General features: G+C 35.3%; 1 long non-coding RNA gene across 5 annotated transcripts in view; it reads left to right on the top strand.

Moving 5' to 3' along the window:
• The first annotated feature begins 929 nt into the window (after positions 1-929).
• LOC139361811 (uncharacterized) overlaps positions 930-12,698 on the top strand; it is a 66,938-nt gene continuing 55,169 nt past the window's right edge. For all 5 annotated transcript variants that reach the window (XR_011619461.1, XR_011619459.1, XR_011619460.1 and 2 more), the window contains exons 1-3: positions 930-962; positions 8,194-8,440; positions 10,465-10,502. This is a non-coding gene — a long non-coding RNA (uncharacterized lncRNA). The remainder of the gene's footprint in view (positions 963-8,193; positions 8,441-10,464; positions 10,503-12,698) is intronic.

The raw sequence follows: 12,698 nt of genomic DNA, 5'->3' as shown, positions 1-12,698 counted from the left end.
AATTATTTAAAGCCCATATTAAATGTCACTTTTTGTAGTCTTCTCTCACCTGAATATGTGTGCTTTGTTAGTTATCTGAATCACTGTAATCTTTTTGCCTCTCAATTGAATTTATGACAATTTCTGTTATGTTTTATTTAACTATTATCTAACTGAAACATTGAGAGTTAAAACAACATCAGATTCAACTTTTTATTGTCTATAAAAATATTAGATAAAAGCATTTTTTAAAGATAATAATGTATGAAATTTGGCTTTTAAGATCATTAGAACTTTCAAGAAAAGCGAATAGCATTGAGAATAATAATATAGCTCAAGGCATCTATTACACACTTGCAAAAAAAGAGTCTTTAGTCATTTCTGTGTCTTATATACAGTATTAGTAGGTAATGTGTGTGGATGTTATTTCACGATTTGCACATTTAATTATTAGATCATGAAATTATAAAAGGTATATTCAACGATAGTACTTTCGTGATTATTGAACATCCCCACTTGACTAAACAAAATATTATACAAAAATTGTTATACCTTGGAAAAATGAAGTGCTACCATTCACTTAAAACATACTTCTTTAATTGTCCATGAGTTGATGTCTCAGATTATTTGGACTGCTATATCAAAATGCCATAGACTGAGTGGTTTAAAAGCAACACATATTTATTTCTCAGAGTTCTAGAGGCTGGGAAGTCCAAGATCAAGCCACTGTCAGATTGAGTGTCTGGTGAGGGCCTTCTCCTTGGCTTATAGATGGCTGTCTTTTTACTATATCCTCACATCATGGAAATGACAAAGGAGATCTCTGAGTTCTCTTTTCTAACAGCTCCAGCCTATTCTTGAGAGCTCCTATGACCTAGGAGACCTCTTGAGAGCTTTATGACCTAATCACCTCTCAAAGACCCTACCTCCAAATACCACCACAGCAGAAATTAGGCTCCAACATGTGAATGTGGTGGTGGTAGGTGAGTCACAAACATTCAGTCCATAGCAGTCAATAACTGTTGAAAATAGGTGACAGATAGATGTTAGTTCATAGTACTATTTCTTCTACTTCAGTGTATCTTCAAAAATTTTAATAATAAAATATTAAAAGCAACTGTTTACCTAAAAGGTTTTGATGTGACATGTGTGTGTATCACTTTATTCACCTTCAATAGACTAGAATATCATTCATATTTCTTCAACTACTCTGGAGTTTATGGTTTAGTTGGTAAGATAGAATTTGTTGATAGACACAAATCAGTAAACTAAAGAAATCAATGTGAAGATATTGTTAACTATGTAATGCTGAGAAGGCTTTAAACATTTGTATGTCACCAATATGGTACTTAAATTATTTATATATGTATATACTCTTCAGGAATTATTTTAGAAACAATCACAATGTTACATGTAAATTCTATAAAAATGTTTTAAGATAACACACACTTGTTTTTCTTAGGGAAATAAAGGTAATTAAGAGAATTAAAAGAATTAACAACTCAAAAAAGATTTGAACAGGTGGGAAAGTATACTGAGACAGAAATATTTTGTATCCCTCAAATTGTTTTCTCTTCTTAATTAACCCACAGCTGGGTGACATTGTCCAGCATCCCTACACCATCCAGGTGGTGGTCATGTGACTGAATCCAAGTCGAAGGAATGCTGCATACAAAATCACAGCACTTTCAAGCCCACCACATTGTAGTAATCTATTTTCTGTTGCTTATAAAAGAACACCTGAAACTGAGTAATTTATAAGAAATGGAATTTATGTTTTACAGTTATGGAGGCTGAGAAGTCCAAAGGCAAGGGGCGACATTGCATGAGAACCTTCTTACAGATGAGAACCCTCTGAAAAGTCCTGAGGCGGTTCACGGTATCACGTGACAAAGGGGCTCAGCATCCTAATGTGCTAGCTCAGGTCTCTCTTCTTCTTCATATAAAGACACCAGTTCCTCTCCTATTGTAACCCATTAATCCATTAACTCATTAATTCATTATCTCCTTAATCCGTGAATGAATTAATAAATTCTTGCAGGCAGAGCCCTCATACTTCAATCACCTCTTAAAGGCCATCCCCTCATCATTGGGAATTAAGTTTTAACATGAGTTTTGGAGATGATATTCAAAGCATATTACCAATAAACTATCATACCCTGTCATGCTCTCTGCCCATCTATCAACTAGATGTTGACAGTCAGGTAAACCTTGGTGTCCAATTGAAGAAAATAGCATAATGGCCAGCAGTGTTGGTTCCTGAATCATTGTGTAGAATCTGTTTGCCTCTATCACCACTCTCTCTCATGTCTATCAATGTAACCCTACACTAAACAATTAGATGAGCAAAAAATAAACTTCTATTGTGTTAAGCCTCTGAAAGGTGGAGGTTTGCTTGTCTTGGCAATTAGTGTCCTTTAGTAAAGTAACTGCCAGCTTTTACTAGAGCACTATCATAACAAAATCTCTAACATGTGTCTCTGTGGTAGCTCTTAGGTGATGGGCACAGAAGAAACAAATATAGTAAGTTGGGAGGCTGAAACAACCTGTTACTACTCGGTAAAACATTTGGTTAACATTTTCTTCAATAATAAATTGGGAGGCATACCATGTGCCTACTGAGTTGCAACTCTAAGAAAATATGGTTGGAAAGAGCCATGGTTAGTTGTGTGTTCCTGACTATTGAGTACCTTTACAAGGTATAAACTAAAAGAAATGAGCTCGACAAGAATTGGCCAAGAAGGAAGGAAACAGAAGAATCCAGAAATGAAGGGCCTTAGAGGATTGGAAAAGACAGCTGTCAAAAAGTAAATAATAAATTTGCAAATAGATTTCAGTCTTGCAAGATGTTTTACAAAATATCAGGCATTGCTCTCTGAAACGCATGTCCATATTATTTTTATACATAGTAATTATACTGGGCTTTGGGAAAAAATGAAAGACAGAAGTTAGGAAGTTCATCGAATTTTAAAAAGTGAGGTATATTTTTGTGTTTGGGTGTTAGTTTTTCTTATTGTGTGATACACTATCACTGACAGAGCAGCTGAATAAACAGCACCCATTTATTAGCTCGTAGCTCAGTAAGTCAGTTCACCACGGCATGACTGCATTCTTATTCTCTGCTCAGGGTATTGTTATAAGACTGGAATAAAAGCATTCTCCAGTCTGAGTTCTCATCTGGATGCTCTAGATGGGAAAAATGTTTCCAAGTTTATTATTTGTGCCAACATTTGGTTTCTTGTTGTTGAAGGACTGAGGGCTCTATTTATGTTCTGGCTGTCAGCCAGAGACCACTGTCAGCACCCACAGCTCACACACATTCCTTGCCACATGGCTACTTCTATCCACGTAAACAATGACACATTACTTCCTACTTGTGCCTCAAATCCCTGAATTCCATTTTCGCAAACAGCTGGAGAAAACACATTTTAAACATGTTTTAAAGGCCTCTCCTAACTAAGTCAGGGTCTCTGGATTATTTCCCCAACCTTAAAACAACAGATTTGGAACCCTAAATGCAACTGCAAAAGTCCTTCACAGCAGTACGTAGATTAGTATTTCATTTAATAACTGGAAGAAGGTGTGTGTACACCAGGGTCCCGGAATCTTGGGAAGCCATCTTATAAGTCTTCTTATCACACTGTGGTCATGAAAAGTATTAAATATTGTTCACATACCATACTCTTTCCAAGTTGATTCATATTCTACATTTATGTATTTATTACATGCTTTCAGAAGTTCTATAGTAAAGAAACTATCTTAGATTTATTTGTGACCACCATTCTTTTGTTTCATTCACCTATTAAAACATGTCTTTATCACCCACTAGGTGGGCAGTGGGAACATCTTCTCTAGATCAACTTTCTATTTGCTGAAGCCATGTGTATGAGTGGTTAAGAAAGCGGGGAAAATTAAATTATTATTATTTTATTATCATTATTAGGGAGATATTTATTTCTTGGAATCCAGGATAAAAGGTATCTCTTATTGTGCAAAAATAAAATAAAATAAAATAAAATAAAATAAAATAAAATAAAATAAAATAAAATAAAATGTCCCAAAACTTCTTGTGCAGCTTTCTAATCCCCCGCAGCCATAACTTAGAAATAGCTCCGTGCCATTATTGTTTTCATAGATTTTTTTCTCTCAATTTTATTTTTTATGCCTTTTTTTCTAACCACTGAATTTGTCATTGCTTCATCAACTTATGGCACAAGACAAAAAAATTTGATTTTGAAAATCTATAAATAGTGATTTAAAATGTTCTCAGGGACAATTATTCTCATCTCCTCACAAATACTTCTAACTTGATTTAAATTTAACTTTAAATATTTAAATGTCTAAAACATATGACATTGAAACAAACTATTAATTTATCAGAATGATGAGTTACATAATTTTATTCAAGAACATGCTCGTTCACTTTGATTTAAATAAAATATCTAAACAGAAATGGAATGTTTCTCTATACATAGCGAGTAAATATTTCTAAATAGAATAACCTTAAAGCAGAGATAATTTTTACCTAGAGAACTAGATTTTTATTTTGAAACTGAGTTTTTTCTCTAGATAAACAAGTGTCTTTCTCTGTAAAGGAAGATTTTTGTTACTGCCTTATATATCTTGCTATTCTTTTTGACTATTGTGTTACTTCATTCTCACACTGCTTTGAAAAAACATCTAAGACTGGGTCATTTATAAAGGAAAGAGGTTTAGCTGACCCTCAGTTCTGCATTGCTGGGGAGGCCTCAGGAAACTTACAATCATGGCAGAAGGCAAAGGAGAAGCAGGCACCTTCTTCACAAGGCAGAAGAACAGAGTTAGTGCAAGCTGGGGAAATGACAGATGCTTATAAAACCATCAGATCCCTTGAGAACTCACTATCACAAGAACAGCATGGGGGAAAACACCCCCATGATTTAATTACCTCCACTTTCTCCCGCCCTTGACATGTGGTGATTATGGGGATTACAATTTGAAGTGAGATTTGTATGGGGACACAGAGACAAATCATATCAACTAATAAAAGGAAACAGTATCACAGGACATATTATAAATATCTCAGGGCCTGCACATTTGAGTAATAATTGGTTATCAATTAATGTAGGGACTTGACATCCAAACTAAGCTCCCAGTATTTAAGTTAGAAGTTAATTAGGATACAATTCTCTCTACGTATGTAAAATAGAGAACAAACTACTACAAGGAAAACAAAATATTGCTTTCCAATGTCCTCACAATGATAAATCTAATTTCCAATGATGTTAGAAATCTATTATACTGGTGCTGTGAATTGTGACTACAGTTTATATTACCATTTTAAATTTATCTATGGTTAATCTTCTTTTAAACACAGATCAGTTTACCTTAAATTGCCTGTTGGGACCATGTCTAGCGTGCTTGGAAAGTCCAATAGAATTAAGAGTAAATTAAGGATGTAAATAGTTTGCATATCCCTACTCCTGTCCTTTATCTTTTAGAAATGTTATCCATATTCAATCAACAGAGGGAAAAACGAGGTCTAAGAAGGGAGAATTGCCAGATTTTATTAAGTTGAAGTATGTGGGGTGCATTGCTACCATTCAGGCACTCACATTTCGTTAGCTCACTCATCTGGCATGATTCCATTTTTATGTCCTAAACTCTCTAGACTGAATGAATGCATGACTGCTATATCAGGCAACCTGTGCAAAATACTTGACTTCAGCAAATCTTTGACAAGCACCATTCATTAATCTTTGTTTCATAATTCTCACCAGTATGCACACCCTGCCTTTCTGTTCCTATCTGCAGGTAAATTGGTTTTTCAGAAAATGAAGAGGTCAGCAGAAGATGTTGGAACACACATTTTTCTGTTGAAACAAATCAGTAGAATTGAACAGCAATGTCAATGGTTAAAATTAGTAGAACTTGCCCATTTTTCAACTCAATCACCAATTTATATTAGCAGCAATATTGTTTGGGTTCCCATGTAGTAACAAAAATAAACTTACTTATACTAAAAATATGGATAGCTCTTAGCCTACACACACACTTAATGCCTTAAAATATAGTTATAAAGAACAGACTTCAGGTGTCATAAATGTTATTAGTGCCTAATTTTTAGGTCCAAAGGTAAGTTATCCGATTTCTTTTTCCCATAACAGTGAATTAGGTACTTGAACAAGCACACGTGATGAGGACAAATAGAAAAACTGGAGAGTATATGCTGAAAATATATGTTGTAAGATATAGAGCTACCAAGGTAATACAAGTCTAGATCTGTGAGGAAAAACTAAACAAAACTTTTTTCTAAGTATTTGAGGCCCTAATTTACTTAGCAGGCTTGGGATTTTAGAGGAAATTTGAACAGACTCACAAGGCTAGGGGGACAAAAGTTGGAATTTAGGATCTACCAGGGACTGGGAGCCCTGATGGACCTGACTAGTATTACAGAGGTCACCCAAAGAATTATAGCTTAGTAGAAGATACTCAGATAAACAAACCCTTACTGAGAGAAACACAGCTTCAAATTGTCACAAATGTAGAATGAGTAAATTGACTTGGAATTGCTCTTGCCTTAGACCCCTGGCAGAAGAAAATACAAATGCTCTGTGAAGAACATTTCCTCCAGAGCTGAAAATATCTCTACTATTTTTTCTACAATGCCTAGCACTTAATCAAAAATAATCATGCCTATTGAGCAAGCAAATGTAATATTAGAGACAGACTCCAAGGGGATCTAGACTTTAAAAAATCAGATCAGAATTTAAAAAGATAAGACTATGGAGGCCGGGCATGGTGGCTCATGCCCGTAATTCCAGCACTTTGGGAGGCCGAGGTGGGTGGATCACAAGGTCAGGAGATTGAGACCACGGTGAAACCCCGTCTCTACTAAAAATATAAAAAATTAGCCGGGTGTGGTGGCGGCGCCTGTAGTCTCAGCTACTCAAGAGGCTGAGGCAGGAGAATGGCGGGAACCCGGGAGGCGGAGCTTGCAGGGAGCTGAGATTGCGTCACTGCACTCCAGCCTGGGCGACAGAGCGAGAATCCGTCTGAAAAAAAAAAAAAAAAAAGAAAAAAGATAAGACTATGGTAATATGGTAAAGAAAATACAAGATGAGTTTGAGAAATTTGATAGATATCTTTCTTTCAAAAGCATGAAAGAAAATGGTAATTCTAGAGCTGAAAATTATACATAACAGAAGTTAACAATCTGAAAGGTGAGATTAATACATTAGTCAGAGCTGGGAAAAATGCAAATAGGAATATGGGTCAGAAGAAATACTCATAATGAACTATGAATAGGTTAAATGAAAGAATACATTAAAAATGTACAAGAGACGTAGAAGATATAAGTATGATAGGTTTGGTAACTATGATAGGTTTATCATACTTGTAATTGAAGTATTTGAAGGAGATAGAAAATAAAACAGAAGCAATATTTGATGACATTATGGTTGAGAATTTTCAAAATTTTGGTTGGAGATATTCAGCAATAACGCTATGGAATCAAGGCAAGCTGGATAAACATACAGCAAGGCATATCTAGGCCAAGCATAGTAATTCTGTTGAAATCATCCTTCCCTCTAAAACATAAAAGAAAGCAAAACAAAGCAAAACCACAAACAAACGGGGAAAAGGATTTAAAATAACCAAAGAATAAAAAAGCAACACTAAAGCTAAGTGCTGACTCTTCAATAAAAACCAGAACTATTATAATACCTCACCTTTTCCTGCATAATCTGCAATGCCATTTCTGTCCTACTTTCATAAATAAGTCCATTTATTTGTACTTGAGCATAAACACAATAATGTTTTATTTAATAAAATTTTATAATAGATCATCTCACTCCTTGTACTTCTTTCATGTAAAAATTTGCTTATACTTGGCTCTTTGTTCCAGCACTTAAAATACAGAATTAGCCTGCCAACTTCCAAATAATACCCAGTTAGGATTTGACTAAAATTAAGCTGAAAACCCAAATCAATCTGTGGAATGCAGATATTGTCATAGTACTGAATTTCCCAATAAGATGTTTATATAATCTTTAATTCCTTACAATAGAGCCCTTGCATATCTTTGTTGGATTTATTTCTTAAAAGTATCTGTGAGCATATGATATGAGTACTTTAAGTTGTTTTCAATTTTTTTTGGTAAAAAGAAATGGAGTTGACACGTATTTAGGGCCCTTATAACAAATACCTTGCTTAACACTTTTTTTTTTTTTTAAGTCGATGTTGTTCCATCACCCAGGCTTGAGTGAAGTGGTGGGATCATAGTCTACTGCAGTCTGAAACTCCTGGGCTCAAGCTATCCTCCTGCCACAGCCTCCTATGTAGCTAGCAGTACTGGAAATAGGCCACCACACCCAGGTAAATTTTGTAGAGACCAAGTCTCTCTAATTTGCCCAGGCGGGTCTTGAACTTCTGGCCTCAAGCAAACCTCCCTCCTCATCCCCTGAAAGCACTGGAATTACAGGTATGAGTCACTGTGCCCAGCCCTTAACATCCTATGAAACAAAATATAAATGATAGGGACTTTTTTTAAATGTATAGTTTCAGATCTACTCAAAATGTGACTTGTAGACTAAGGCTGTTCCACCCAGTGTTCACTACTCATCTGCAAGGAAGTATGTGAAGACATTCAGAATAGACATAGCAAAATTTTCATAGAAACATAGAATTGTCACAGCATCTTAGTGTGTTATTACTGTATTATTACTATATTTTACCAAAAAAAAAAAAGGTCATAAATGGTTTTTCCAAAAACTTCTGGCCGTTTACCACAGGTCATTTGAGAAGTGTGAATGTCAATACCATCTACTGGAAAAGACAGCCTTGTTTACATTATTTCCCAGTTTTACTGGTTCATCTTTCCTGCAGTGGTGACTGTCCCTTTCATACCTGCAACCACAGAGGGAGACCATCTTCAATTTCCCATCCAGAGATCCTACTTTGCCATGTGAACACTTACTCAGCTTTTAGCAATTCATTGAAGTATTGGTTCTTTTATTCTTATGTACTTGGTGGTGGTCACATATATCTCCAGTTGGTCTCTCCTCAGTTTTCAGGTTGTATTGTTGTTCTGTGATATCAGCTCTGATATGGGTTAAAAAGAAGTTGTTACTTTATAGTTCTCGTGGCTTTTTCCCTTCCACAGTTCAGAGAGGAGTGATGCACTTGTCCAATTATGTAATGTTTACATATACTATTCTGGCACTTTACCTCTCTTATTTAGTCTAAATCCAACAATTAAATATATTTAGTGATTATCCACAAACCTTATGCTGAAGCTTCTCAAATCATTATTTCTTGTCTGAAGGTCATTCTCTAAGAGTTTCTCAAGAAGTTCTTATGGGAACAATTATTCTCAAGTCCTTGCATTTTCATAGCCATTTTACTTGAAGGAGAATTTGGCTGGCTACAGTGTCTGTGATATGCTTTCTGGTTTTGAAATCATTTAAAAAAGTTTCTGTATTGGTTTTAGAAGTCTAATGAAACTCTATTATAATTTTCTGCCTTTTGTAAATGACTCTTTGTCAGGATGTCCAAGAAATTATTGTTTATCTTTATTTTCCAACAGTGTCACTAAAATATATCTCAATATTCATAATAGTGATTAAAATTTTTAGGTGTAGAGTGTGGCTTCCTAGGATGGCAGTTATTCTTTTTTAGCATAGTGGTATTTTTTAGTTTACATTGTTGCTGTTATAAATAATCTGTCCACCTAATGCAATCCTTTCAAGATTGCTTTTAAGATGGTCTCTCCCCCCACCCAGAATTCTGCTCCTTTTAAGAATTTGCCATTGTCTTTTATTTTCTGCAATATTATTATTACAAATGTCTATGCATAGATTTCTAATTGTTCCTGTTTACAATAAATTGGGATCTTTGATTCTATAGCATAATAGTTTTCATCAGTTCTGAAAATAGCCATTGTTTTTCACATATTGTTTATTTCTCATCATTTCTCTCTTCTTTTGTATTCTGTACAAATGCATAGTAGATGATTCCTATTCCTACTGTTTTTTTTTCTTTTTCTTTTCTTTTTTTTTTTTTTTTTTTTGAGACAGAATCTCACTCCGTCACCCAGGCTGGAGTGCAGTGGCTCGATCTTGGCTCACTGCAACCTCTGCCGCGAGCTCAAGAGAGTCTCCTGCCTCAGCCTCCCGAGTAGCTGGGACTACAAGCACATGCCACCATGCCCGGCTAATTTTTGTATTTTTTGTAGTAGAGACGGGTTTTCACCATATTGGCCAGGCTGGTCTCAAACTCCTGACCTCCTGATAAGCCCACCTCAGCCTCCCAAAGTGCTGGGATTACAGGCGTGAGCCACCGCACCTGGCCTATTCCTACCGGTTTTTCACATGTTTAAATCTGTGTTTCAATTTGGAATAAATTTCACTGACTTTTTTTCAGCTTACTAATTGTGTTTTCAGTTTTCTCTAAATAGTTGTAAAACCAGTCTGCATTATTTTTAGTTAATATGTTTTTTACTTCTAGGTGACCTGTGTGTTTATAGATTTGCTTCTTACTCAGAGGTACGTAGATCATTCTGATAGTCTCTTTCGTGTCAGAAACTCTCACTCAGGATATGTATTTTCTTGTCAACTTAATTTTTTGTTAATATTCTATTTTAGAAAATAAATCTTGGAGATTATTTGAAGGCTTGACTTAAAGTTTTGTGGGTTTTGGGGGTTTTTGTTTGTTTTTGAGCCTGCTTCTGTTGTTTCTCTCAGGTAAGGATAGCAAGGGCCTAAGGCCACTTCAAGCTCAATCTTCAGCCTGCTATTTCAGCCCTACTTCAGAAATTCTGCTGTCAAGCACCTCTGGAAGCAGAATGCAGTTAAGAAATCCCAGGGCCAGGCGCGGTGGCTCACGCCTGTAATCCCAGCACTTTGGGAGGCCAAGGCGGGCAGATCACGAGGTCAGGAGATCGAGTTCATCCTGGTTAACATGGTGAAACCCCGTCTCTACTAAAAATACAAAAACTAGCCGGGCGTGGTGGCGGCGCCTGTAGTCCCAGCTACGCGGGAGGCTGAGGCAGGAGAATGGCGGGAACCCGGGAGGCGGAGCTTGCAGTGAGCCGAGATGGCGCCACTCACTCCAGCCTGGGCGACAGAGCGAGACTCCGTCTCAAAAAAAAAAAAAAAAAAAAAAGAAAAGAAAAGAAAAGAAAAGAGAAATCCCAGGAGACATATTTATATATATATATTTTTTTTTTCAAGAAAGTGTCCCAAACATCTCCTTCTGTATTTTAGGATTTTTTGAGACATACTCAGTTGAAGGTAAAGCCTTCCCAGAGTTCCAACTTTATAAAGATCTTTTGATCCAAACCCCTGTCCAGACTTTGCCCTGTTTATAGTGCACAGACCATTAAGCCAAAATTCCAGGCCACCTCGGACCAGATCAGCAGATGCTTCTAGAGCAATTTAGTGCTTGCTTAATGTCCGTTGAATTGCATATTACTTTTAATTTGGGGGATTCTTATTTTCTTATTACTCTACGCATTTTTTAAAATGAATGTTAACATTTTATCCAGCATATTTTTGTGTTCCATATCGGAAATTTTTACCACAATGTGTAGTTTGGGATTCTACTTAAAATAGAAACATGATTGCCTCTTCTGCAGAGATCTTTTGAGATGGGATTATTAAATTAGAGCATAAACTTATCTGAGGTTTAGGTTTATAGAAATTTTGGACCTTATTGGTCTGCATTTCTTCGTGATGGGAGACATCTCACCTGCCCTCCTTGGGCCCACAGTTATACGTATAAAACCATTTTTTCTCATGACTTTTCATCGTAAAGAGCCACTTATCTTCCAATGGTTGTTTCTGACCCTTTTGTTTTTTGGGATTTAGATATGTTTCCAATTTTGTTATTTCGGAAAACTTTCCTGAAAAAAATTACATTAATATTTGTATTAAATATTAATAAAACAACTGCACTCAATATATGGAATTTATCATTTCTGAGGGAACACATCTATTTAATATATCAAAGAATACATGTTCTATAACAGAAAGAAAGTACAAATAGAGTGAATGTGTGTGATGAATTTGCAATGTCTGCCTTGGTTCTTTTATTGTGCAGGAACAACAGAGCAAAAATAATTCAAGTTCTTCCATTGTGTTTGTACTTCCCACTGAGTAATACTATCGCTTCCATTTTTGTCTTTGGACTCCAGTGTATCTTTTATGTTAATTTATCATGTTTAATAGGTGAGAGGTTTGTGTTTTGCCTTAGAAAGGACCTGATAAAATTTGCATTGTACAATACCCAAGAGATGATGATGGCATTTTTTTCTTGTTCATTTTATATTACAGTGTTCTGAAATGTATTATCAATGGAACTTTACACAAAAAGACTAAGAGATTATATTGTTCTTCATTGCATAGTAATCTGTGACATACTAAAAGCATATGACTGCTCCATGCCTTTAATTATGAAAACTATACCTATATAAAATGAATTTTAGCATATTGGAATTTTATTTATATTAAAACATGGAAGAAACTAATAATATAATTTAGTACTTATAAATTTCCAAAACTCCCCCAATTAAAGTATAATACATTGAAATGCTATTAGAAAGCTTATAAAAATGTATGACAATTTTTATTGGCAAGCTACTTATCAAAATAGACTATAAATTGTTTTTTTCATGATATGCATAACACTTTCTTATTAGAGATAGTTTTCCTATCTTTAAATGAGCAGCTGTTCTCTTTTAA

Source organism: Macaca nemestrina, chromosome 2, assembly GCF_043159975.1.
Source record: "Macaca nemestrina isolate mMacNem1 chromosome 2, mMacNem.hap1, whole genome shotgun sequence".
NCBI classification, from domain to species: Eukaryota; Metazoa; Chordata; class Mammalia; order Primates; family Cercopithecidae; genus Macaca; species Macaca nemestrina.
The sequence above is the reverse complement of the archived record's forward strand: the minus strand, read 5'-3'. Positions and strand labels throughout refer to the sequence as shown.